Source organism: Miniopterus natalensis, chromosome 4, assembly GCF_054644295.1.
Source record: "Miniopterus natalensis isolate mMinNat1 chromosome 4, mMinNat1.hap1, whole genome shotgun sequence".
Lineage (NCBI taxonomy): Eukaryota > Metazoa > Chordata > Mammalia > Chiroptera > Miniopteridae > Miniopterus > Miniopterus natalensis.
In genome coordinates, this window is record NC_142084.1 from 76,177,231 (window position 1) to 76,201,524 (window position 24,294).

Genomic DNA, 24,294 nt, shown 5'->3' on the forward strand with positions numbered 1-24,294 from the left:
GACAAAGTGGAATCTGCAAAGATCTGAGCTTCTCCAAACCTAGACCAAAGCTAAAGGTCACTTGAAATTGGTCGAATACTGTTGAACATTGCCTTCCCTTTTCACTGACTCCCTGGAGAAGAAGAAATAAAACACGTATATCATACCTTCTGATTATCCTAGATTATTGATAAAGTGACTATATGGTCACAGATATCATAATACAGGAAAGAGGCCATCAAGAGTCATGGCAAGAAAATCAGGAGTGCTCTGTTGCTTCCTCAGAACAGGGTCATCAGATGCATTCACATCTCGCACAGTGCTGTAGAAGCACTTGTCTTCGTTTGTGCTTTGGGGGAGACCGAGTCTGCTCAAAGCACATCAGGCCTTTGAAGTGGGTGGGAGCCAGGAGGAACTTCAATCTCAAATTTTAGAGCTCAATACTGAATCCACAATTGTCTGGCTCCTGATGAAATGTCTCTGCATATTTAAGAATATGTTAAATAATGACATCTTCAGGACAAGTTGAGTTAAAAATTAAGAAAGATAGGGGAACTGTGCTCAAATGAAGTGCTCCCAGGGAGGGGAAGAACAGAAAGAGAGGAATGGCATTGACCATAGACAAATATACCCCTGTACAACTGCTTTCCTTTTAATCCCATTAGAAGTAAAAATAGCAAGCCATATTTTAGAAGTCAAATTACGTATTTTTGTTACTTTTTGAATTCAGTCATCCTTTATCTCATTATTTTCTGGCAAGTCATCTATAACTGATATAATTAACATGATTAGCTTGGGTTATAAAAATGATATACATATCTTTAATTTCCCAAGTCATGTCTCCAGCCATAAGGTGGCTTTGTTTATATGAAGTTCAGTGTTCAACACTTGTCCTGAATAGTCCAAAGGAGATTTCTATTCTGAAATTATGACCAAGGCACAAAGCCAAGAAAAAAATGTGCTAAGGACCTCACACTGTAAAGTCAAGGTCTACCAGCAGCTGGACCTCGCCACCTCTTACCAAGGTTTACTGAGAGGCTCCAGGACAGAAAGTGCTTTCTACCATTAGCCAATGCAAGAGGATCTAGGGGAGGGGAGTAACTTGTCAGCTTGGGGGGAAAAGCATTATCCCTTGAGAGAAGTTATTCCCTTGTTTCTCCATGAGAAGCCAAGAAAAGAGACATCCTGGGAAATTATTTTTAAAAGGATAGGAGTTCCTGAACGAATGGTGACTTGAATTTTGTTTCATCTTGAAATATTGAATTATCCAGTTGGGGAAAAACATTTTCCAGTCAGAGGGAACAATATGTGCAAAGATCCTGTGGTAGAAGTAGGATCAAGTGGCTATTTAGTAGATAAAATCAACAGGAGTTGGCGATCACTTAATATAGAGGGAGTGTGTGGCTTTTGCCAGCATAGAAATAATGCCTTCTCTTGGCCAGCAGGCACTGAGGTGAAATGACTTGAGGAAATAAATCCTGAATTTGGTTTAAGTATATTGAAGTTTACAACGCATCTTTCCTTTTTGATTGCAAAATAGATTCAAATCTATTCATATAGTTTAAAATACTTTTATTTATATAATGACTGTGTTTAGTTCTATGCTAATGATAGCATGAAAGAAATGAAGCACAGTTAAAGGCTCAAATGGAATGTACTTCACGGCATCTTCTCTGAAAATTCAGTTACTTAGGACTTAATAACCTTTTAATGTCACCAGCTCACTCTCTTCTCTCTCTCTTTCAGAAATATTTTGTTTTTACTTCATTGAGTTTTGAGAGAGAGGGAAGGGGAGGGAGAGAGCAAGAGAGAGAGAAACACTGATTTGTTGCCCACTTATTTACACACTTTTTGGTTGCTTCTTGTGTGTGCCCTGACCAGAGATCAAACCCATGACCTTGGCATATGGGGACAATGCTCCAACCAACTGAGCTACCCGGCTGGGCCAGAAATATTTTTTGATCACCTACTATGTACCTGATATCATTCTAGGTGATGCAAATATAGTGGCAACAGCATGTTTTTTCAAGGAATTCATAGCTTTAGGGGAGGGGGGTGGGATTTAAATAGACTATTACTATGTAGTGTTATAAATGCTTCAAAAGGGGAAGCAGAGAACTCTACAGGAGCACATCACAAGGACCCATAATCCAGCCTTGGAGGGTGGGATCAAGGGTGCTCATCAGAAGGTGCTAAAATCTAAGCTAGGCAGAAACGTGTGGATGGGTTTTAGTAACAGGGAGGTATCAGCGTTTCCCACACAGAGTTCTGCCTGAATGAATGAAATGCCTTACTGTGGGATTTCAGATATCTTCTTAATACCTGATTTCAAAGCAGGTGGGGGCCACTGCCAAGCATTCACAAATATGTATCAAATAGAGGCCCACCTCGGCTACATTGGAAGGCGGGTTGCCCTAAGCCTACTGGCCTGGATACTTCACAACAGCAATGTTCCCACTAACTTATATTTTCTCAGGAAACACTTTTATTTTTGTCAACCTCAGCAGTGACCTTATAATCTTCACCGTTCCCAGCGACTCTGCTAATATACAACTTTCAAATCCCCAAGATAACCCTTCTGAGGAGAAACCAGCCCTGCGTTTCTGGGGTGTGCATTCAGGGAGAGAGGCTTAATAAGTGGTTTTCCTTTTCGTCTGCGGTGCTGGTTGTTGTGCAGGCAGAAGGGGAGACTTGGTTCGTCTGCTCCCCCTCCACATGGGTCCACAAAGATGGAAATGTTTACCACGCTTCCAGAAATGATGCTGATGGTTTGCATTCCTCAGAGGCATAACCTACAGACTGTAACGGCCAGAAAAACAGGGGTGTCGACACCTCAACATAGCTGCAATGTGTCTGCCTCCCTTTCAAAGGTCTCTTCAGCCATTAGGTCCTCATGCGACCCTTTGCAGCAACATGTTTATGATGGAAAGTTAGTAACACAAAATAAAACATCAGGTTGACCAGATGGGAGGGGTTTGGGAGGTTCGGTGAAAAAGGTGAAGAGATTAAAAAGTACAAGTTGGTAGCTACAAAATAATCACAGAGATGTAAAGTACAGCATAGGGAACATAGTCAATAACACTGTAATCACTATGTATGGCGTCAGGTGGGTACTAGAATTATGGGGGATCACTTCTAATACTGACTGTCAACAACAATTGAAAAATTAAGAAACCAAAACATGAGAATGGCTTAATTCTCATTATCTAAAGTGAGGAAATACAAAGGAAAGTGACTCATAACTGGCCCTTCAGTCTTTCTCCCTGCGATCCCTTTGGCAGCGTTACCAGAGTTGTTTCTATGAACCATGAAGCTGATCTGGTGCAGCCTTGCTTAAAATCCTTTCATGGCCCTGGGCCAGGGTGGCTCAGGGGTTGAGCATAGGCCCAGGAACCAAGAGGTCACAGTTTGATTCCGGGTCAGGGCACACACCATTGTTTCGGGCTCAGTCCTCGGTACGGGACGTGCAGGAGGCAGCTGATGGATTGTTTCTATCTCTCTATCCCTCTCTCTCTAAAAATTCAATAAAAACATATTTTTTTTAAAAATCCTTTAGTGGCTCCTTTAACCTATAGAAAAGGCCATAGCTCTTCATGGGGTAATAAAAAAATAACAACGCTAAACAAAAATACTACCATCTTTTTTTAAAATATATTTTTATTGATTTTTTTAAAAAAAATATATCTTTATTGATTTCAGAGAGATGAAAGGAGAGGGAGAGAGAAAAACAGAAACATCAATGATGAGAGAGTCATTGATCAGCCGCAGCCCGCAACCCGGGCATGTGCCCTGACAGGGAATCGAACCCTCATCCCCTGGATCCTAGGTCGATGCTTAACCGCTGAGCCACGCCCGGCCGGGCTGATTTTTTTTTTTTTTTTTGAGAGAGATGAAGGCAGAGAGTTGTCTTGTGTCACTATTTCTGGGGATGTATACATTGCCTGCCTCAAAATTTTCACTATTCCACACATGTCCATGTATTAACCATGAACATAAATGCACTGAGAGTATTAATTTTGGGATTAGAAATAAATTTTATTGAGTAGACTAATTTACAAACACAGAATCCACAATTAACAAGGATTGACGTGTGTGTGTGTGTGTGTGTGTGTGTGTGTGTATGTGTGTGATAACTGCCTGCTCAATATCTCCCTTTGGATGTGTAAAAGGACTCAACTTTTCCATTCTGATTGTCCCCCACCCAATCTGTTTCTCCCATGGTTTCCTCCATCTCAGTAAATGACAACTTCCTGTTGCCAGGACCAAAAACCATGGTTTCTTCTCCCCCCACTACCACTGAACCCAAAGTCTGGCCATTTCTCATGTACCCGCCTGCTCCAAACACCATTATTTCTTGCCTGTTCTGTTGTGATAGTCTCCCCTGTAGCCCATCTCAATAAAGCAGACGGAATAACATTTTGAAAATGCTTTGCATTTTGTATTTCCAAAACACTTTTTTTTTTCCATTTTAAATTTTCTGAAATCAGGATGGGAATAATAATCAATAAAAAAGAAAGCTTTGCGCCATCATTTAAATTGCTGCTTTTTTCCTTTGAGCGGCACGCAAGACAATGACGGGCTTTAAAACCTCAGGTTTCTTGGGTGCAACAAAATACAGGAGAATAGAGGGTGTCCCTCCTCCCCTCAGAACCCTCCCCGCCTCATCCGAGCCAAGCCATTGCTGAGCACTGTTGAAACCCCCAGTCATGACTGAGCCCCTGCCCGCGGCCACCTCCCCTGCTTCAGGGACCTGCTTCCTAAGCCCTCTCCACAGGCCCTGCGGCCGCTCCTGCCTCGGGCCTTAGCCCTGCTGCTGGCACCAGTGCCCCTAGCCGCTCTCCAGGTGCCCCTCGGCATTTCAGGTCTCCTCTGATCACCTCCCTGCAGTCCCAACGCCCTCCAACTCGCTTCTTCACTCCTATTTCAATACCGGCTTCGCTCTGCGATAATGCATGTTTCTCATAATACATGCTTTCAGTATATAAATAATAATTCCTATAATGTTTCTATCATTATAATGCCATATCATTTATACACTATATAAATAATAATTTCTAATAATAATATACATACTTATGGCTTTTCTCCTCCCACTACAATACACACTTTCTAGACCTGAGCCATGCCTTCTACAGGATGGAGAAAACGTAGACCCCGATGCCTTCCAGGGAGGACACTGGCTAACTCTGCGGGCTGCGCGCCTCGCCCTCCCCGCCCCGGGGCCTAGGATTTGGGAACCGTAGGAAACCCCAGGGCGTGGAGAAGGGGCTGTCCCTCAGCCTGAAGACGCAGTGCGCTCCCGGGATCCGTTTGGACCACGTTCCCTTCCCCACCGGGGCCCTCGGGCGCGCAGGGTGCTGTGCGCGCCTTGGCCGCATAGAAAGGGCCCTGGCAGCGCAGCTCCCAGCCTCCTCCCCGTCCCTCCGGGCAGCGGCCCTCCTCAAAGCCGTGTGCCTTCAGCTGGTGCAGTCGCTGCCCTCTGTCCTCCTGTCCCTCTGCGCTTGGATGCACCGCGCTACGCCCACCAGCGAGGCCCTTGCCCGGCTCCGGGTGGCGCGAAGGTCTCCGCGCCCCGTCTGCGCCTCTCAGGCCTCCGGCTCCGAGGCAGAGCCGCGCGGCTGAGCCCTGACGGAAAGGGCCGCCTGAGCGACTCACCGGCTGATGCGTCGTGACATTGCTTCCACTGCGGTCTTAAATTATTCAAACGCTTTGCCCTTACTTAACTTGCAATGTATTTTTCTTTTCCTTTTAAATGTCCACAGCACTTAGACAAGTCTCATGCGTAATAGCCTCTGATCAGATGTGCAACGATGTAAAGGCCATGATAGCTGTTTAAAAGATTGATTGATTGATTAGAATGCTAAAATTCATACTGTCGCTTTCACCTCTTTGCCAGTTTGGCATGAAGCAGAAAAAATAGAACTCAGGACTACGTTGTACAAGATTAGAGGCTTTTCTTGGGAGTCTAGATATCCGAAATCAAACACCAAAGAAGTTACAGCAGGTGCCCTCCCCAAATCCAAAGATATATATTTATACTTGCAGTTTTTGAGTACCTATAAAAGAGAATAGTTTTCCTTAGGAATCCTTGTGAGTTAACTAAATATAAGTTATGTAAAGCTAATTGTATTTTCTATTTACTGGACCTCCAAACTGAAAAGTCAGAAAAATGTAATATGTATAACAGAAAATTACTTTTTGAAAAGCATTGACATGTTCCCTTATGATATCTTTGTGGGGAAATGGAAACATATGCAATACATTGAAGCTTTATCATATGTGTAATTAACTTATTCAAATTCAACACAAAGCAAAAGAGAAAAAGAAATTTAATGGTGACAGATGGAGCGAAATACCAATTATCAGAGTGTGTACAACATCCATCCTCGTGGCCTCATCATTCATCATATATTTGGCATACACATTACTGTAAGGGATTGTATATACAATTTCCTAGATATGATAATTTGCATTATTTAAGAAATATTCAAAAATAATTTTGAGCCCTGGCTGGTTTAGCTCAGTGGTTGGAGTGTCTACCCTAGGAATGAAGGGTCCCAGGTTCGATTCCAGCCAAGGGTGTGTACCTTGGTTGCAGGCTCAATCCCTGGCATTGGTCAAGGCATGTGTAGGAGGAAACCAGTCAATATGTCTCTCTCACATCAATGTTTCTCTCTCTCTCTCTCTCTCTCTCTCTCTCTCCCCCTTCCACTCTCTGAAAAGCAATGGAAAAAACATCCTCAGGTAAGGATTTTTTTTTTTAAATGAAGAATTTTTAATATATGTGAATATCACATGAGTATAAAGTGAACTGTAGTTAGCAGAAGATTTATATGTTTTTATTAGGAGACATCCTCTCTGCATCTTTGTCATTTCTACACGTCCGTCCCTCCCCCTCTTCCTAATGTAGATTTGTTTATATTCCAGGGTAACAAAGGCCATGTCTCTAGAGGGAATGATGGGCACATTTGTCAGAAGTCCCTTATAGGACTGAGGATTTCCTGAACTGAGTGGTCCTCAGACATGATACAGATCCCCCATCGTGACTAGCACTGCACCTTGGTCCATTCCACGTCACCCCAATGACATTAGGGAGGCAAGAGGAACGGGCGGGAATGAAAGCTCATGCCGCCTGCTGTGGTTTACAATACACCACATAAACCCATTAGGCCTCATTGTCTGCTGAGCAGGGAATCTATGCAAATGTGTCAAGCAAACCTAACAAATGCCTGCTTCTTAAGGACAACTTCACCGGTTGACAATTTGTAGTCAAACCAGGTACAAAATATTTTATTAATATATTACAGTTAACCAAAATGCTAGCCTTTATTACTCTGCAGTTGCTCAATAACATTTTAGAAACTACTTGAATTACTTTAAGGAAGGTGTATTGAAGAGTTTGAGAATGACAAGAACTGAAAAGAACTAACATTGTGGGTAACAAAATCAAAAAGCACTTAGCAAGCTAGATTGGTTTAAAATGAACAAAATGAACATTCATAGACATGTATTCAAAGCCCTAAATTTTAGTTTAAAATATAGCTGCCCAAGAACAAAATGCAAGAAGCTCAAATAAGTAATTCACATAAACACAGAAAGAAAAGAAAAAAAAAATACCCAGGGAACTTGCATTTTCAAATGTAAGAGAGGAAAATAACCCAAACTTTCTCTCCTGCTAGAAACAATTAGAAAACAGGGCAAAACATATAAAAAAAGGGACTATTTTCAGACATCGAACAACAAGCAGTACAGAACTGTGATCCTAAAAAAGCAAAGAAACACTTTCTGCCTAAGGTAATCCTGAATGTGGGGCAAGGAGAGGGAAAACAGTGTCCAACAGTCTTGCTTGAGATTGAGAAACTGGAGCTTGGTGAAGCTGAAGCAGCTACAGTTGCAGAGGAAAATGCCTAAAAAGCGGGCGTTACACAGGGAAATAGCTCCAGAAATGTGCATGGGGGTCCCTTGACTCTTTGGTTGAAGATCATTCTACACATGGATAGGGTAAAACCCAACAAGAATGAACCAGAACAACCTTCAAGGAAAGAACTATTACCAGGAAGCTGTAAGACTAGCAATTTCAAGAGGTCACCCAGAGCTGGCAATTACTGGAGTTCTCTCTAGGGGGGAATGGAGAGATTTTGCTGAACCTATGGGCCATTCATGAAAGACCCCTGAGGCCCAAACCGGAAAAAAAAATTAAAAAAATGAAGCTAAATTAGCTCTACAATACCAACTATTCAAGACCTACCCTAAAAGAGTTTAAAAACAGATTTCAAAAGATTCAAACTAAACCTCTTAAGGCACATATAATTTGATTGCCTTCCACAAAATGAAAGGCCAGTATTCTTCAAACAAGCACAACCAAATGCAGCACTTAACAATGTAAAATATAGAGCAGCCAGTCAAAAAATTACTATCTATACAGAAAACAGCAAAAGTGTCCCACAGCCCATAGAAACAGACCCAGAACTAATAGGAATGATGGAAGAAGTCATTAAACCACTCATTATAAATGTGTTCTGTATACTCAAAGACATAAAGAAAAACATAAATGTAATTGCTAAGACAAATATGGAAGGTGTAGAAAATAGCCACGTCAAATTTGTTGATAAAAAATAAGCCCTAAAATAAAAATACACTAGAAAAGATTAACAACCAATTAGACCCTGTATAAGAAAAGATCAAAGAGCTTGAAGACTTTGGTTTATTTTGTTCATTAGATGCCACATAAACTGTGCACGTGTTCTACGTGCTCTTCTGCACGTATAAAATAGTTCACAAGAAGAAAAACAAACAAGTCCCAAAGAGGCAAATTGATGACGGATCTAAATCCATAGCCATCAATAGCAATGAAAGGAAGGTGCAGTCACAAAATTAACAAGCATTTCGTTTACTTTCTGTCTCAGCTTTTCTCAGGGCTTCGGCCTGCTCTGAGTACTAATTAGCTAATGTTTGCCTTCCTGCCTGTGCATTTCAACAGGTGTTCACTGGTCTAGCCTGAACTTCTGTTTAGTAAACGTAAGTAGTCAGCAGGAGGCCTTAAATTGCGTAGACATATGTCTTATGTAATACTGTAAAAAAAGCAATAATAAGGTAAGATGATGCTAGGGCTTGCAAAGCAACAAAATGTAGTATAGATGTAAGATGTGCCTTTGATTGGAAGAGAAATGTCACACAATGAAAGTGCAATAGCCTTGGGGTGGGGGGCGCTCAGAATACCTTGCTTCTGCTCTGGCTGGTGTGGCTCAGTTGGTTGAGCACCGTCCCATGCACTGAGAGGTCACCAGGTCAGTTCTTAGTTAAGGTGCATGCCCAGGTTGAGGGCTTGATCCCAGTAGGGGCCGTGCATAGGCTTATCCATGTTTCTCTCTCTCTCCCTCTCCCTTCCTCTCTCTCTCAAATCAATAAAAATACATATTTTTTAAAAAGAATGCTTTGCTTCTTTCTACTCCCCAGATACTGAATTAAAATTCCTTTAATAAATTCCTTACTTTTGAATTTCCATTCTAAGCAGGGTATTTCTATAGGTTCAAGTCAAGAAATAAAATATAGAGTAAGAAAGAAGGGAACAAGGTAGTAAGAAAAGGGCTTGGTGGGATACGCTGTTTCTTCTGCTTTCGGTTTCTGCACCTTTGCAGGGCTTCCAACAGCAAAATGCTGGGACAGAGCATTCGAAGGTTCACAGCCTCCGCAGTCTGTAGGAGCCACTATGTCTATGAGGAGGGCCCAGGGGAGAATTTGCCATTTTCAGTGGAAAACAAGTGCTGGTTACTAGCTATGACAACTTTGTACCTTGGATCTGGATTTGCAGCACCTTTCTTTATAGTAAGATACCAACTGCTTAAAAAATGAGGATGTTTTAGTTATTCCGTGAAACAGATGTGAAGAGGAGCATTTTAAGAGGTGCAGTCTCTTCAAAAAAATGGATCAAACTGTTGAACTCAACATGCTAGATGTGTCTGTAAATAAACTTATGGCATAAATCCCTAATGCCCCTTCTCTGAAATACAAAATGTGATAATTTTGTATGAAATTAGGGTGTTATCCCAATATTAGTTTCTTGATAAAATATACGTGATTTAGCTTGTTTAAAAGAAAAAGTAGAGTGATATCATGGAAACCTCTCTGGATCAGGGTCCAAAGATTTTAATAGATTGTGTGACCTCAAGCAAGCCATACAGCTTTTGTATGCATCTAATCTTAAAGACATAATCATACCTGTCAAGCCAGTCTCACATTGGATGGGCCAAATGAGATGGGCGATATGGAAATGGTTTATAAATTTTACATCATCCTGCATATATTATGCTAGTATAACAAAAGCCAAATAGAGAAGATGCTCAACAATTCTGCTCTTTAAAGTCCTCAGACATTATATTCATCTAACAGCAACTGTCTTCCTAGTTATATATGGCAGCTCACCTTACCAGGTTGAAGGGTGCCAGTCACTTAATTTCCATCTCGGAAATGTGTAAGTCCACAGAGGAATGTAATTAGGAAAGACAGAATGACATAGAGAACTGGACTAATTGGGGGGAAGGGGGAGTTCTATCATCCCCTTAAGGGGTAAACTATAAAGGTAATATATCTATAGACATGCAAAGGCAGATGGGCACATTTTTTTTTAATGTTTTCATTGACTTCAAAGAGAGAGAGAGGAAGGGAGAGGGAGAGAGAAATATCAATGAGAAAGAACCATCAATCAGCTGCCTCCTTCATGTCCCCTACTGGGGACTGAGCCCAAAACCTGGGCATGTGCCCTGACATGGAATTGAACCAGTGACCTCATGGTGCATGGGATGGTGTTGAACCAACTGAGCCACACTGGCCAGGGCTGGGCACATTTTTTCTAACTTTAGATGTGTGAAACAGATAATTGCTCATGTCCTATCTGTTCTAAAGCTTAATATAAAGAGCACATTGAGGTAGGAATCCTGCTGACTATCCAGCCGTGGAACATATGCTTTGAAGTTTTCTGTAATAAAGGTGAGAGTTTGGCTGCAACCCAACTCTCACCAGGTCCTCCAGTGCAGGCTCATTTTCAAGATGGATCTGCCAGCATTAGCAGTTGCGGACTGTGGCTGCAAAAGAAAGTTCTTTGGGGTGCAAAGTAAACTGGATCCTATAGGGTCTAAATCCACGACCTTGGCCTCGTTAAGTGTGCTCCAACTAGGTAAGGCAATAGGCCCAGATGGTAACAAGATGTAGAACACTTTGCAGAAATCACACTGTACTTTCATAGATCGGAGATGACTTCTGAAACGGAATCTTTGATGACATTTGTTATTTCACCCCTAGGTACTTAGTCCATGGTTCTACAGAAGCGAAAGTAGGGAGACAGATGGTCAAGCTGGAGGGAAGGAAAAGAGAACAAACATAAAGGGAAGGAAAAAATGTCAGGATTCTGGCCAATGCCCAGCTATGTGAAATATAATAGAAAGCTTATAAATCTCAAAGCACGAGAAATGCAAGCATAGACATTAGTTGCTGCAGTGCAAAGTTTAGCCATCAAAATGAAATACCCTCCTTCAGAAGAACACATTGTCATAAAACAAAATACAGGATACAACTGGTTTGGTAAATATTCATGAGAGGTCTCCAGCCATGAATCACGCTGTAAAAGAAAATGCGGAAACTGAACACTTAAGATGAATTCCAAAGTTACAGGCATCAGGGGCAAGGCCACTGGCGAGCTGGGGATACCTCCAGCAGGGGACACGGAGCTCCGTCCAACCCCTGTTACTAAGGACATTTCGGGGCCAGTCTATAAATAGTTCCCTGCCATTGGCCCCATCAGAATGAGGCTCTGCAGCACCGCTGCGGCTGTGTGTGCAGCTGAGGACTCAATTCTAACCATGTCTGTCTTTCTGTCTTTTTGCAGAAAGCAAAACAGAAAAATAAACCCCACAGGACAGAAAACGGAATAAAAAGTTAATAGATGTGCAGTGCAGGACTGCAGTGCCTCTTTTTCACAGAAACAATCCTGAAACTCCTGCAGCTATGAAAATAATGCAGACATTATTCCTAAGCAAGACAGGGGGTCAGCTGTGATACTTTCAGCATTGGCATCTAGTGCCTGCTTTTCGTGGGCCCATGGAGAAGGGATTCATATGGTAATCTAATATCTAGTATCTTCCCCTTTATTGAATAAACTCTTAATTCCCTTGCAACTCTCTTTCATCCAAAACCTTCACTTAATAGAATTTTTGTCTTTGTCAATATTCTTAGTAAAATAAATTGTAAACTTCCTCTCCTACACACCACCATTTTGGTTTCCTTTCCCCTACTATCTGTTTCTGTTTTCTTCCGGATGTGCTCCCACCAAACAACTGAGTGATTTGAAAATATCAGTTTATTTCAATAGATGTAAACATCAGTTTGGGGGGAAAATAGCTGTGCTACAACTTACTGGACATCATTCCAGCAGGGAGTTTTGATCAAAATTGCTGCATTTAGAACCTTCTAGCCTAATCGTTAGTAAATGCATGGATGGAGTGAAATTCATTTCAAGGTATGTCCCCGGTCCCTCCTGCCTTTGGCACTCTCCTACCCAGAGGTCCGTGACCGTGTCCTGAAACCCCACAGGATCAGCTCACCTAAGCCTGCTTAGGGTATGTTGCTCTCACCTTTTCCTCTTCCAAAGCAAAATTTAACTGTTTCCCCAAAGCTAGTCTGAAAATTCAATGCCAGCAAGGCCCACTGGGATTCCTAAGCCAAATTATAAAACTTATCTGTAGGATTAAATATGCAAGAACAGCCAACAAATGTTTTAGAGGAAGAATAATAAGGGAGGGACTTGCCCTACAGAACGTGGAAACGAGGCGCACAGCTGCGTTAGTTCAAACGGTACGCGGGTGTCGGCGAGCAGGTCGACAGGCCAGAGAACAAAGTCAGATATATGACTGCGTGTGTGTGTGTGTGTGTGTATTTAAAATATGAAAAGGTGACATTTTTAAATCAATGGGAAAAGTTATTGGACAATTGGCTATCCATCTATCAAAATAATAGCGTTGTATTCCTTACCACACACTGTATACAAAATTAAACTCAAATGACGTGATTAAATGATCAAACATAAAAATTTTAAATATACTGTAATAAAATATAGGAGACTAATTTTATAAACTTCAAGTGCAGTAGAAGAAGACAAGACTGAGCAAATAACTTAGTAGAAAAAACAGACAAAGAATCTGAGCCTCTAGCTTATGACGGATAAGCACATGAAAAGATATTCAGTCTCACTAGAGGTCAGAGAAATGCAAGCTAAAATGAAAGGAGATTTTGTTTTTTAGCTACTATAGTGGCAAAATTAAAGACTGATAATCTCTAGAATTACTGATAGTTTGGAGAACACACACACACACACACACGCCCTCCTCACTGACCTATGCCTAAAGACTTTGTAATGACTTTCCATTGAATTTAGAATGAAAAGGGTTTCCATTCACCTGGTCCCAGACCCCACACCTTCAAGTGTAGAGCTATACAGATCTGTGTCTCCTTTGAATATACCAGTGTCTTACGACTGTCCATGTGCCATCCTGCTCCTGTTCCTCTCTGCTCTCAGATCTGTACTTGGTTGGCTGTATTTTCATATGTCATCTCTAAACTTAATCATCACTATTCAGTAAAACATTTTCCTCCTCTTTTTCTGACTTCTCTGGCATTAATTAAGCATTTTATATTATTCCATTTTATCTCCTCTCTTAGTATATCACTTACCATTCTCTTAGTATAATCTTTCTTCTAGTGATGCTCTAGAATTCTTAATATAAATTTTTAATACTCTAGTTTCACCTTCATATAACACTATGCCACCTCACATGTAGAGTATGTGGAAGGAGTAATCCAAATTCCTCCTTCCTGTTCCTTGTAAAAATGTCATTTATGTCACTTATCAATATTATGTGATCATCCAATGCATTGCTACTCATTCATTTAAACAATTATCCTTCAGTTCAAGAGAGAATACGAAAGATAAAACATATTTTACCATCATTTATGTCTTCTCCGATGCTCTTTTTTTTTTTTTTACATAGATCCAATTTCTGACCTATATATTTTTCTTCTACTTGAAGAACCTTTAACATTTCTTACAGGGGGTCTGTTGTTGATTAATTCTCTTAATTGTTTTTTGTTTGGTTGTTTTGTTGGCTGTTTTTCTGAGTCTTTATTTCTCCACTTTTAAAGGATAATTTTGTTGGATATAGAATTCTAGGTTTGTTGGTTTTTCTTCCAATGCTTTAAATATTTCACTCCACTTCCTTCTTGCTTTCATAGTTTCTGACACAAAGTAAAATGTAATTCTTACCCTTGCTCCTCTATAGGAAAGATATTTTACAACTCGAATTTCTTTTTAAGTTTTTACTTTGTCTTTCCTTTTCTGCAGTTTGAATGCGACATGTGTAGGTGTGGTTTCTCTTTGGTGTTTATCTTGCTTAGTGTACTTGGAGTTTCCTGGATCTGTGGTTTGTTGTCATTAATTTTGGGAAGCTTACTGCCATTGTTACTTCAAACATTTTTCTGTTCTTTTCTCCCTTTCTTTCCCTGCTGGTATTCCAATCATGCATAAGTTACACCTTTTGAAATTGTCTCACATTTTTTAATGTTCTATTCTATTTTTTCTTTGCTTTTCTCTTTGAATTTCAGTTTGGGAAGTTTCTAATGACCTATCTTTAAGATAATTAATTCTTTCCTCAGTTGTGCTGAATCTACTAATAAGGTCATGAAAGACTTCCTTTAATTATGTTACAATGTTTTTTATCTAACATTTTCTTTTGCTTTTTTCTTATATCTCTGTTTATATTACCCATCTGTTCTGATATGTTGTCCACTTTTACCAGTAACATCCTTAACATATTAACCATACTTATTTTAAATTTCCTTTCTTATAATTCCAACATCTTTGTTATCTGAGTCTGATGTGAATAAGTTCTTTTGTCTCTTGAGACTATTTTTCTTGCCTTTGTCATGCATTGTAATTTTCTATTGCAAGCTGAACTTATTGTACTAGGTAATAAGAACTGAGGTAAGTAGGTCTTTGGCGTGAGGATTTACATTAATTTGGCTAGGACCTTGATTGTGCTTAATGTTTTCCATGGTCAAAGCCATCAAATTTCTCTAATGTCCTTGTTTTTGTCTCCTCTGTTGATTTTGGGCTTCTCCACAGGGAGAATTTATGTCTTGTGGCTCTTTCCACTGTATTTTATACTGTAATACTGGAGCTCTGTTACTGGGGGTGATAAGGTGTGAGGGAACAGAAACATTCTATAACCTTGTGATTAAATCTTAGTCTTTTAGTGGGCTTGTGTCTCTGGTCTGTGACCTTTACAAGTGACTCTCCAGTGGTATAGCTTTTACTCCTCCCTACCCCCCAATCCTTCCCCAGGCCACAGCACTCCTAATTTATTTATTTAAGACCCTGATTCCTGTTTGCTATGTGTTTTTTCACCTTTAGCTGAGACACGAAAGCTAGAGGGCTCCAGAGTGTCAGGAATCTAAGATGCAGCACTAGCACAGCCGCTCCCTCGGAGGTTGGGCATTTGTTATGAAGAAGGCTGTGGGTGCATTTCACAAGGGTTATACTTCCCTTTCCTTAGGCAGAGCTTTGAAGAGACCTTTCTCAGATCTCCATTCAGGAGGAGAAAGAACCTGGTGGGATTCATGGAGAAGATGGCCAAAAACTGTGGGAGATCCTCTAAGAATGTTGCCCCCAGTAGAATTCTTCTCTCATGTTAGTCCACTCTCAGCTTCCAGCAATTCATCAAAATAATCACCAGTTTATCGCTGCAGAAGATTCTGCAGGCAAAAGAGGTGAAGATGGCAGGGGCTCAGGGGTGTTGGGAAGAAATACAATAAAACTTCATTGAAAATACCAACAGGAGTGCTAAAATACCGACTATAGGTCAGAGACAAAAATGGATATGCCTACTGAAAATTTGAAAGAGGCTTTCTTATATATAACATTTTGTTTGATATGAGTGCAAAGTTACCAAAATATCAAAAAGAGTACAGGGTGCTCATATATATATATATTCCTAAGTTAATCAATTGTCCACATTTTGGTTGATACATATATGTGTGTATATATGTACATACACACATATATAGTTTTTTCTATATTGTTTGACAGAAACTTGGAGAGCTGAAGCCTTTTTATCTCATACATCAGTGTATATCTCCTCACAAAAAAATAATCTTACATAACCACATTACAGTGTTCAAATTCAGGAGATTTAACATTGATACACTATGCAATACTATTCTATAGTCCATCGTCCATAATCAAGTCTTGCCAATTGCCCCGATGACAATGTTTTAGGATTACCCATCACATTTAGTTGCTATGTCTCTTTAATCACCTTAGGGAGGGAAGGGCTTCAAATATGTGGGACTAATGGCAAGCTGGGGGCAATGGGATTACTTTGGAGAAAAGTAACTAGGGATGGAGAAACACTGCTTGGAAGTTTAAAGATGAAGCAAAAGAAAGACAATAAAAGAAAATAGCAGTTGAAATGATTGAAAATCATCAGAATCACAAAATGAGAAAACATCGATTCATAACACTTATCACTGGTTAAGGAAACTGTACTATACCAACAGAAGATGCGTTTCATATAAGAAACCTAGAATACAAGGAGCCCCCTAAATCCCACCTATATACACCTGATAGTGCTGATTCAGGAAAATATAAGATGAAGAGAAAGCTACTATAGGAAGAAACTTTAAATGAAAATAAAAATGTCATGGCTAATGGAAAGTCCCCATAAAAATCAACCAGAAAGCCGAGGAAAACTAGAGTAAGTGCTCCAACTAAAACTACCTTTTTAAAAGACATCTGCAGGCGGGAGAAGCAGCAGCGGCCAGGCAGCCCAGGTTCACGAAGCCACTGGGCCAGTCGCCCTCTGGCAGGAGGAGCCCAAGAGGAGGCTGGCGAGGTTGTCAGCCAAACCTGCTCCTGCAAAAGTGGAAACGAAGCCCAAAAAGATGGCAGGGAAGGATAAATCTGCAGGCAAAAAAGTGCAAAGGAAGGGAAAGGGGAGCAAAGGGAACGCAGGCCCAAGTGGACAACCAAGAACCTCAAGAAGATCTACCTGCGGAAAACGGAGAAACTAAAAACGAGGAGCCCAGCCTCGGAAGGAGCAGGACAGAAAGGGGCCAAGTCTATTAATATCGGAAACAAAGTCTCATCCATGGTCCCCGTGTCCCTTCTTGTACAATCCAGCGGAATAGTTTTACCAGCTCTTTGTTAATGCAAGATTTTTAGTAGCTGTAGAAACATTTCTAAGAAGGAAGGAATTCTACCTCATCCCTTTTTTTTAAAGTGTAAATGCTTTTTTTAAGAGGTAGAACCATTGGCTGGTTGTTTCTTTTTTGGTACAACCGGAAAATAGTGGAATATTGAATGTGGGAGGCTGTGGGAGGCTGTGAATGGGTGTCAGCTTAACATTCCATAGATGGGTAGTTTTTAATATCCTGTAATACAAATACTATGTGACAATTTGGAGTCAGTTGTGCGTTTACTATGTCTAGAACATTTTAAATTACTTCTATTCCCAGGTTTTTGGTAGAATTGTTTCTAAAGAAAACCACTCCTTGGTCTTGGCTCTCCCTGTGAGAATGTTGTGCATCTGTAACATCTTTGTCCAGTTTTCCTGGTAACTTTGTTAATGTGCTGTAAAAGATCGAAAACTTGATTATGTAGTGTATATATATATATATATTAAATTGTGAAGTAGTGAGACTGATGTAACGGCCTATCAACATTTGAAGATATTGGTACTTGATACTCTATTAAGGGAAATTAGCCTCCAAATTTTAAGCTGGAAAGTCGCTGGAATAACTGTTTAGAAAAGACTCACAACTACAAGACTTCGCATTTTTGGTACATATGTTAAGAATTGTGTACAAACTGAAATGTCTCTGTACTTATTCTCGAAACAAACAATAAAATCTCAATTATGAAAGAAAAAAAAGACATCTGCAAATTTTAAAAAAAAGTATTAACCAACTATTCAAAATCCCAGAACCGAAAGAAGCAAGACGATGGACAGAGTGGAAAGTCACCATCCAAATACTAAGAGGAAGGAAGCTTCAAAAGTGCCTGGGAAATGCGGCGAAAGTGCAAAGCGCCCACGGCTGCGCCTGGAGAAACGGGTCTGCTGGGGTTGACCGCAAAGTATATACTAGAAGCTCTTAGGCTTTGAAACTTTTAGAGTTAACACTTTAAAGATAACAAATACACAGTCAGGGCCTTCTGGTAAAAGGCCAAGTTACTGATAAAATATTAAGACAACTTGCTAACACCGCACAAATCAAGGCTAAGGTGAAAAAGCAGTTCTAAGTGTCAAGGGGAACAGTGTCCCATCGTCACATGATACCTTCAAATATTTTCCAAGATTTTACACGTCCCCCTCGAAACTTGCTGTTCCCCATTCGAAGATAAGCGCAATCCCAATCCTTCCAGTCATTTATAAAATGACTTTGTTGAATCCCTTAATGCCCCTGACCCTCTCCAAAACTGCCGTCCAGCTACTCCACGCTCCTCAAGCCTGACACACAGGCTGAGCGCTGCCCTGCCCAGGTCCCGCCTGCCCCTCCCGAGAGGCTGCCTGATCTCAGACACAGGTCCTCGGCCCCTGGCCCCCGTGTCGCCTGCCCCCTGCTGCCCCGGCGTCCTTCTGCCCTTGCCTGCCCACCCTTCCCCGGAGCCTGCCACTGCTTCGCCTCCCTGGGTGGTGGCAACGCACGCTGCTGGAAAGAGCTGCTCTTCCCGTCGAGGTGCCTCAGTGCTCCAGCGCCTGCCCTCTGCCCTTCCCTGTGGGAGGAGGCGGGTCGCTCCGGTTCTTCCCGTGACCCTGCGATGAGAAGTGTTTCTCAGGCCTCCTGGGCGCAGCGGCCAGCCTGCCGTCTACACGTATGCGGTTGATGCCTGTCTAGGGCAAGAAGACAAGGATATCCTACCTCCAGAAAGCCCTGTCGGCTCCATTACTCAAGGATTACAAGCTACACTCCAGGGTTTTCTCCAAAACTAGGATCTGCCCGAATACCTCCTCCTGTCCGCACCTGTCCGTCCTGACCATACATCAGAATTACGTGTGAAATGTCTTAACACTAAAGATGGCCCTGCTCCTAAGGATTCTGATTCAGTAAGTCTTTGTTGTTGTTTTTCAGCTCACGAGTGACTTTTTATCCAATGCCTGAACCAAGAACAATGCCCCAGGCCCTGGAGTCTTGCTCGGCCCTCTGTTGGCTGGGCCATATGGGAAAGCTGCTTAAGGAACGTGAGCTTCAGGTTCTCACCTGTGAAATGAACTATGAACAACACCTCTGCTGTAGGGGGTCTTAATAGAGTGTATGTAAAGCAATTAGCACTATATTTCACATAAAATTAATATTTAATTCACGGTAGCTACCTCTCAGCATATCATACCATGCAAATAAATGACTACTTAATCCTATCTGGTCTTCCTTAAAGGCTTGCCCCACTCAAAGGCAGAGCTAAAGGCTCTCAAATCTAGGTTCTAATAGTACTTCATACTCTTGATTACTGTGCTTTTCATAGAATTGTATTATAAAAACCTAGCAAACAGCCCAGCCGGGCATGGCTCAGCGGTTGAGCGTTGACCTAGGATCCAGGCGATCAGGGTTCAATTCCCGGTCAGGGCACATGCCCGGGTTGCGGGCTGCAGCTGATCAATGACTCTCTCATCACTGATGTTTCTATCTCTCTCTCTCCCTCTCCCTTCCTCTCTCTGAAATCAATAAAGATATATTAAAAAAAAATAAAATAAAAAAAAAAAAAACAAAAAAAAACACCTAGCAAACAAATATTCCTCTGAAAATTTTAAGTGAAACCAGTATTCCTGAAATTTTTAGCTCAGACAACTGTGTTTTTTTTTAATTTATCTTTATTGCTGAAAGTATTACAGATACCCCCCTTTTCCCCCATTGACCCCCTCCACCCTACCTCTGCTCCCTCCCCAGGCCTTCCTTTTACTATTGTCTGTCCATGGGTTATGCATATATGCATATAAATTCAATGACTAATCTCTTCCCACCCACCCCTTCCCTCTGAAACACATCAGTCTGTTTTTAATATCTATTCAAACTTATCTGTGATCTTTACTAAGAACTCTTAGTAGATTATATAAAATGACCAAAAAATATCATTCCCTAAAATATTCTTTACTTAAGAGGCCAAATCAATAGCTAGAGAATGAAACTCTATTTAAACATAATTGGTAAGCTGTTTGAAATTTTAATTCCTTGTTCGGTTTTTCTTTTTGTTTCTGTACCAAAAAGACAAAGAAGAAAGAAGACCTCTTTATTTTAATTGCAAATCCATCAAATAAATTATTGGCAGATTCACTTTTGTTGGATGAGCTAATGTAATTTTCAAAACTCCCAACTGAGCTAATGTGATTACTCTCAGTTCCCATTAACTAGGGGTCAGGCTGGGCCAAGCTTCTGCCCCTGACCTCCCATAAGCTGGGGTCGATACTGGAAGAAGGGTTGGCAGCTGCTCAATAATGGAAGTGTCCCAGTCATCAGAGTATATGAAGAAAGGCAAAACTGTGTTGACCCGGCTCTCCCATCATTTACAGAATGTCCCAAGGGACATACATCAACATCCCAAAGAGAGTAAACCTCTAATACCAGAGCTAGAAAAACTTTCAAGTTCAACTCTCTTTTGTACACATGAGGGAGTCGGGGCCTAGAGAGGGCAGACCACTTGCCTTAGGTCCAGACTGTGGCATGACTTCCTCCAAACACCCTCCAAACACCCTGCAAGAATGCAGCTGGGCCCGGTGTGGGCTCCCTTGAAGGTGCGCTGCCTAGGAAACACACTGTGAACTTAAAGACCTGTTTCTTCTGTCCTCTCTCCAAAAGGCTAAGAATGATGAAAAACTTCAAAGGAAGATTTGCCCTGGCTGGTGTGGCTCAGCTGGTTGGTGTTCATCCCATACACCAAAAGGTGGCGGCTTTGATTCCTGGTCAGGGCGCCTAAACCTAGGTTTCAGGTTCGATCCCCTGGGTGGGGCACATGCTGGAGGCCACTGATCACTGTTTCTCACATTGATGTTTTCCATCTCTCTCTCCCTTCTTCTCTCTAAATCCGATTTAAAAATTAAGATTTATTTGCAATGGTTTTTAAACGATTAATATGTTCATTTTCTGGATTATTATGCACCATGCAATATTCTCATGTCTTTCAAGAACAGAAAAGTATTCTACACCACAGAATATATTTGCTCCTAAACCGAGATGGGTAAGCCCAGTTCACCCTTCCCTAGTTCTAAGCTTCTGTGAATAAAGGAGCTCCAAAGATGATCTTTACAAAAATGGTTGGCTTTGACAGGTTAAATATGTGAAAACACTTAGCCCCAAGGGTAATTTGAACACCTCACTCTGCATACGTACCACTCTCACAGTCATTGCTTAGCACTCAGAACACCAAAATAACTTCTCCCACACCTATTTTTTTCTCTCCCTCTGCCCTGGATGCCACTTTCTTGTCTCTCTTCCCACCCTTCTCCCTCTCCTAGTCTTCCCCATATCTCCGTGTGTGTTTCTCTATTACAAAATTTGTCCCAATTTTGTCAGAGATTAGCTAATATATGCCTACCTATAAGTCATTCTCATACGTAATTTATGGTGAGCACAAGTACAAAATAAATTTATTAACTGTTAAAACTTAAATGTTGAATTTTAAGTAAAATTATCAAAGAATTGTATTTTATTGATGAATTTATATCCACAGAATTTGACCAAAGAGTATTGGACTTAGAGGGAATGATTGCCACGTAGGAAACCCCCAGCGGCAGAAAGCCAGGATCGTAACATTTGATTGATGAGTCCAATATTAGTTTTAAAATTTAAATCAGAAAGAATTGATCTTGATGAAATTAATTCTGAGAAATAAAAATGAAAATGGCTTAACTGCTCTTTTTTGAAAATCAGCCATGGAATTAAGTTGATTTAACACAATTTACTACTGTCTTAAAATGTATCCGTGGAATCGTGACTAAAATGCTTGCATTAAAGTGGGTAAGTAATTTTATTCTGTACCCCATGAGCAAATAGCAATGACAGTCAACTTGAAGACTTATCTAATAGTAACTCCACAGCTTCTAGTTGGGGTAGATATTCTCATCTTCAGTAATAAGGATATTCCGTTTTTAAAAGTACCCCATGCACGCTGTGTTCTAGAAGCCGGTGGCAACCCTGAATGAAAGATTTCAGTCATGACTGAGGGACACAAGCAGGTCCTCAGATCGCAGTGCATAACTTAGCCTTACACACTTTACATGCCCCTTATAAAGTGAAACTGTCATTTCTTCCCCTATGTTGTGGTTAGTACATAAGCTAGTGTCTCCGCATTCTCCCTGGCTTTTCACTGAGTTACTGAGAAGGCCCCAAATAACTTCATCAAAACCACAACAAAACTGGAAGGCCCTGCATCTGTGAGGAGGCTCCCAGGGAACAGTTTGCTGGGGTCTCCGTCAGCTGCGGCTGCTGTGGAAAATGGTCTAGGTCGGTTGACAGGTGATGCATACGGTGAGTGTGTGCATGTATGTAAATGTGTGTGCATTATACTTAAATGTGGAAAAATACCGAGAAACAACAGTGTGCATATGTGTGTATATGTGTAAGCGTGTGTGTGACATGTACCATAATGTATGTAACTGACATGCACATAGATCTGCAGAAACGTACACACTTGGCAGTGGAGTCAGGCAGCCAAAGGTGACTCTGAGAGAGGGGGCTTTGGGGCAGGGCAGGGGCAGAAGCGACGCCCAGGGTCACAGGGGGGGAGGCAGCTCCGCGGGGTATGAGCGCGGGACGAAGCTAGCGATGTCTACGTATCGAAGTGAACATGGTAAGTCTCAGTGAATAACTTGCTGATTATTTGCCTCCTGATCTTATAAGCTCAGAGCCTGACATAAAAGCAGCCACTTTATCCTAGGCAAAAATGGAATATTGGGAATTTTCTACTCAATTATGCAAAGGGTCCAATAGCAATGCAGGAAGAGATAACAAAGGGGAAACAAGTGTATGAAGATGAATGGCTGAGCCTGGGGGAGAAAAGCCACCCACCCATGGAAGGCCCTGGGCAAAGCTGTCAAGGTTAAGAATTTTGTTTCCAGTTGCTTTTCATCTCTCTCTTTTTTTAAGGAGGACTACTTTTTTTCCCTCCGGTTTTATTAAGAAATAAGTGGCATGCGTCACTGTATGTTTTAGGCACACAGCACGATGATTTGATTTCCATGTATTGTGAAATGATTACCACGGCAGGTCCAGGGAACATCTCATAGAGATGCAATAAAATGAAAATTGGAAAACTGTTCTCCTTTGATGAGAACTTTCAGGATTCACTCTCTGTTACCAGACAGCAGCATCAGCTGTGGTCACGGTGTACATCGCATCCCTAAGACTCATTTATCTTGTAGCTGGAAGCTTGGGAGATTCCTCTTCCCTTGCTTCCCCAATTCCACCTTAGTGCTCTCAGCCTGTCACCAGGGCCACCTTTGTATTTTATTTCCAGTTTTATATTTTTTTCCTTTTTATTGAATTTATTGGCGGTGACACTGGTTAACAAAATTATATACAGGTGCACAATTCCACAACATATCATCTCGACACTGTGTGGTGTGTTCACCGCCCTAAGCCAAGACTCCTTTTATCACCATTTATCCCCCTTATACCCTCCTCCACCATCCCCCAACCCCTTCCCACTGGCAGTCACCACCACACTGCTGTCTGCGTCCATGAGATTTTCTCTTTATTTTTCTTTTATGCTCAATCCCCCCACCCTCTCCCCAAACCCAACCCCCCAACCACCAACAGATCAGAAGCCCTGGCTGAGTGGCTCAGTTGATTGGAGGGTCACTCAGTATACCAAAAAGGTTGTGGGTTCCATCCCCGGTCAGGGTGCATATGAGAGGCAACTGATCAATGTTTCTCTCTCACATCTCTCCCTCCCTCCCTCCTTCCCTGCCTCCCTCCCTCTCCTCTCTCTCCCTTCCACCCTCTCTCAAAAAAAATAAAAATAAAAAACTCAATAAACATATTCTTGGGTGAGGATAACTAATAAATAATAAAAAATAAATCAACAAACAAGTGCTGGAGAGGATGTTGAGGAAAGGGAATCCTCATGCTTTGTTGGTGGGAATGCAGACCTGTGCAGCCACTGTGGGAAGCAGTATGGAGTTTCCTCAAAACACTAAAAATGGAACTGCCTTATGACCCAGAGGTTCCACTTCTGGGAATTTATCCAAAGAAACCCAAAACACTAATTTGAAAGAATATATG

The 24,294-nt window shown here is 41.3% G+C and overlaps 2 pseudogenes; both read left to right on the plus strand.

Annotated features, from left to right (window-relative positions):
* Positions 1-9,633: 9,633 nt before the first annotated feature.
* Positions 9,634-9,831, plus strand: LOC107538049 (cytochrome c oxidase subunit 7C, mitochondrial pseudogene; annotated as a pseudogene).
* Positions 9,832-15,642: 5,811 nt separating this feature from the next.
* LOC107538039 (non-histone chromosomal protein HMG-14 pseudogene) lies at positions 15,643-17,231 on the plus strand (annotated as a pseudogene).
* The last annotated feature ends 7,063 nt before the right edge of the window (positions 17,232-24,294 follow it).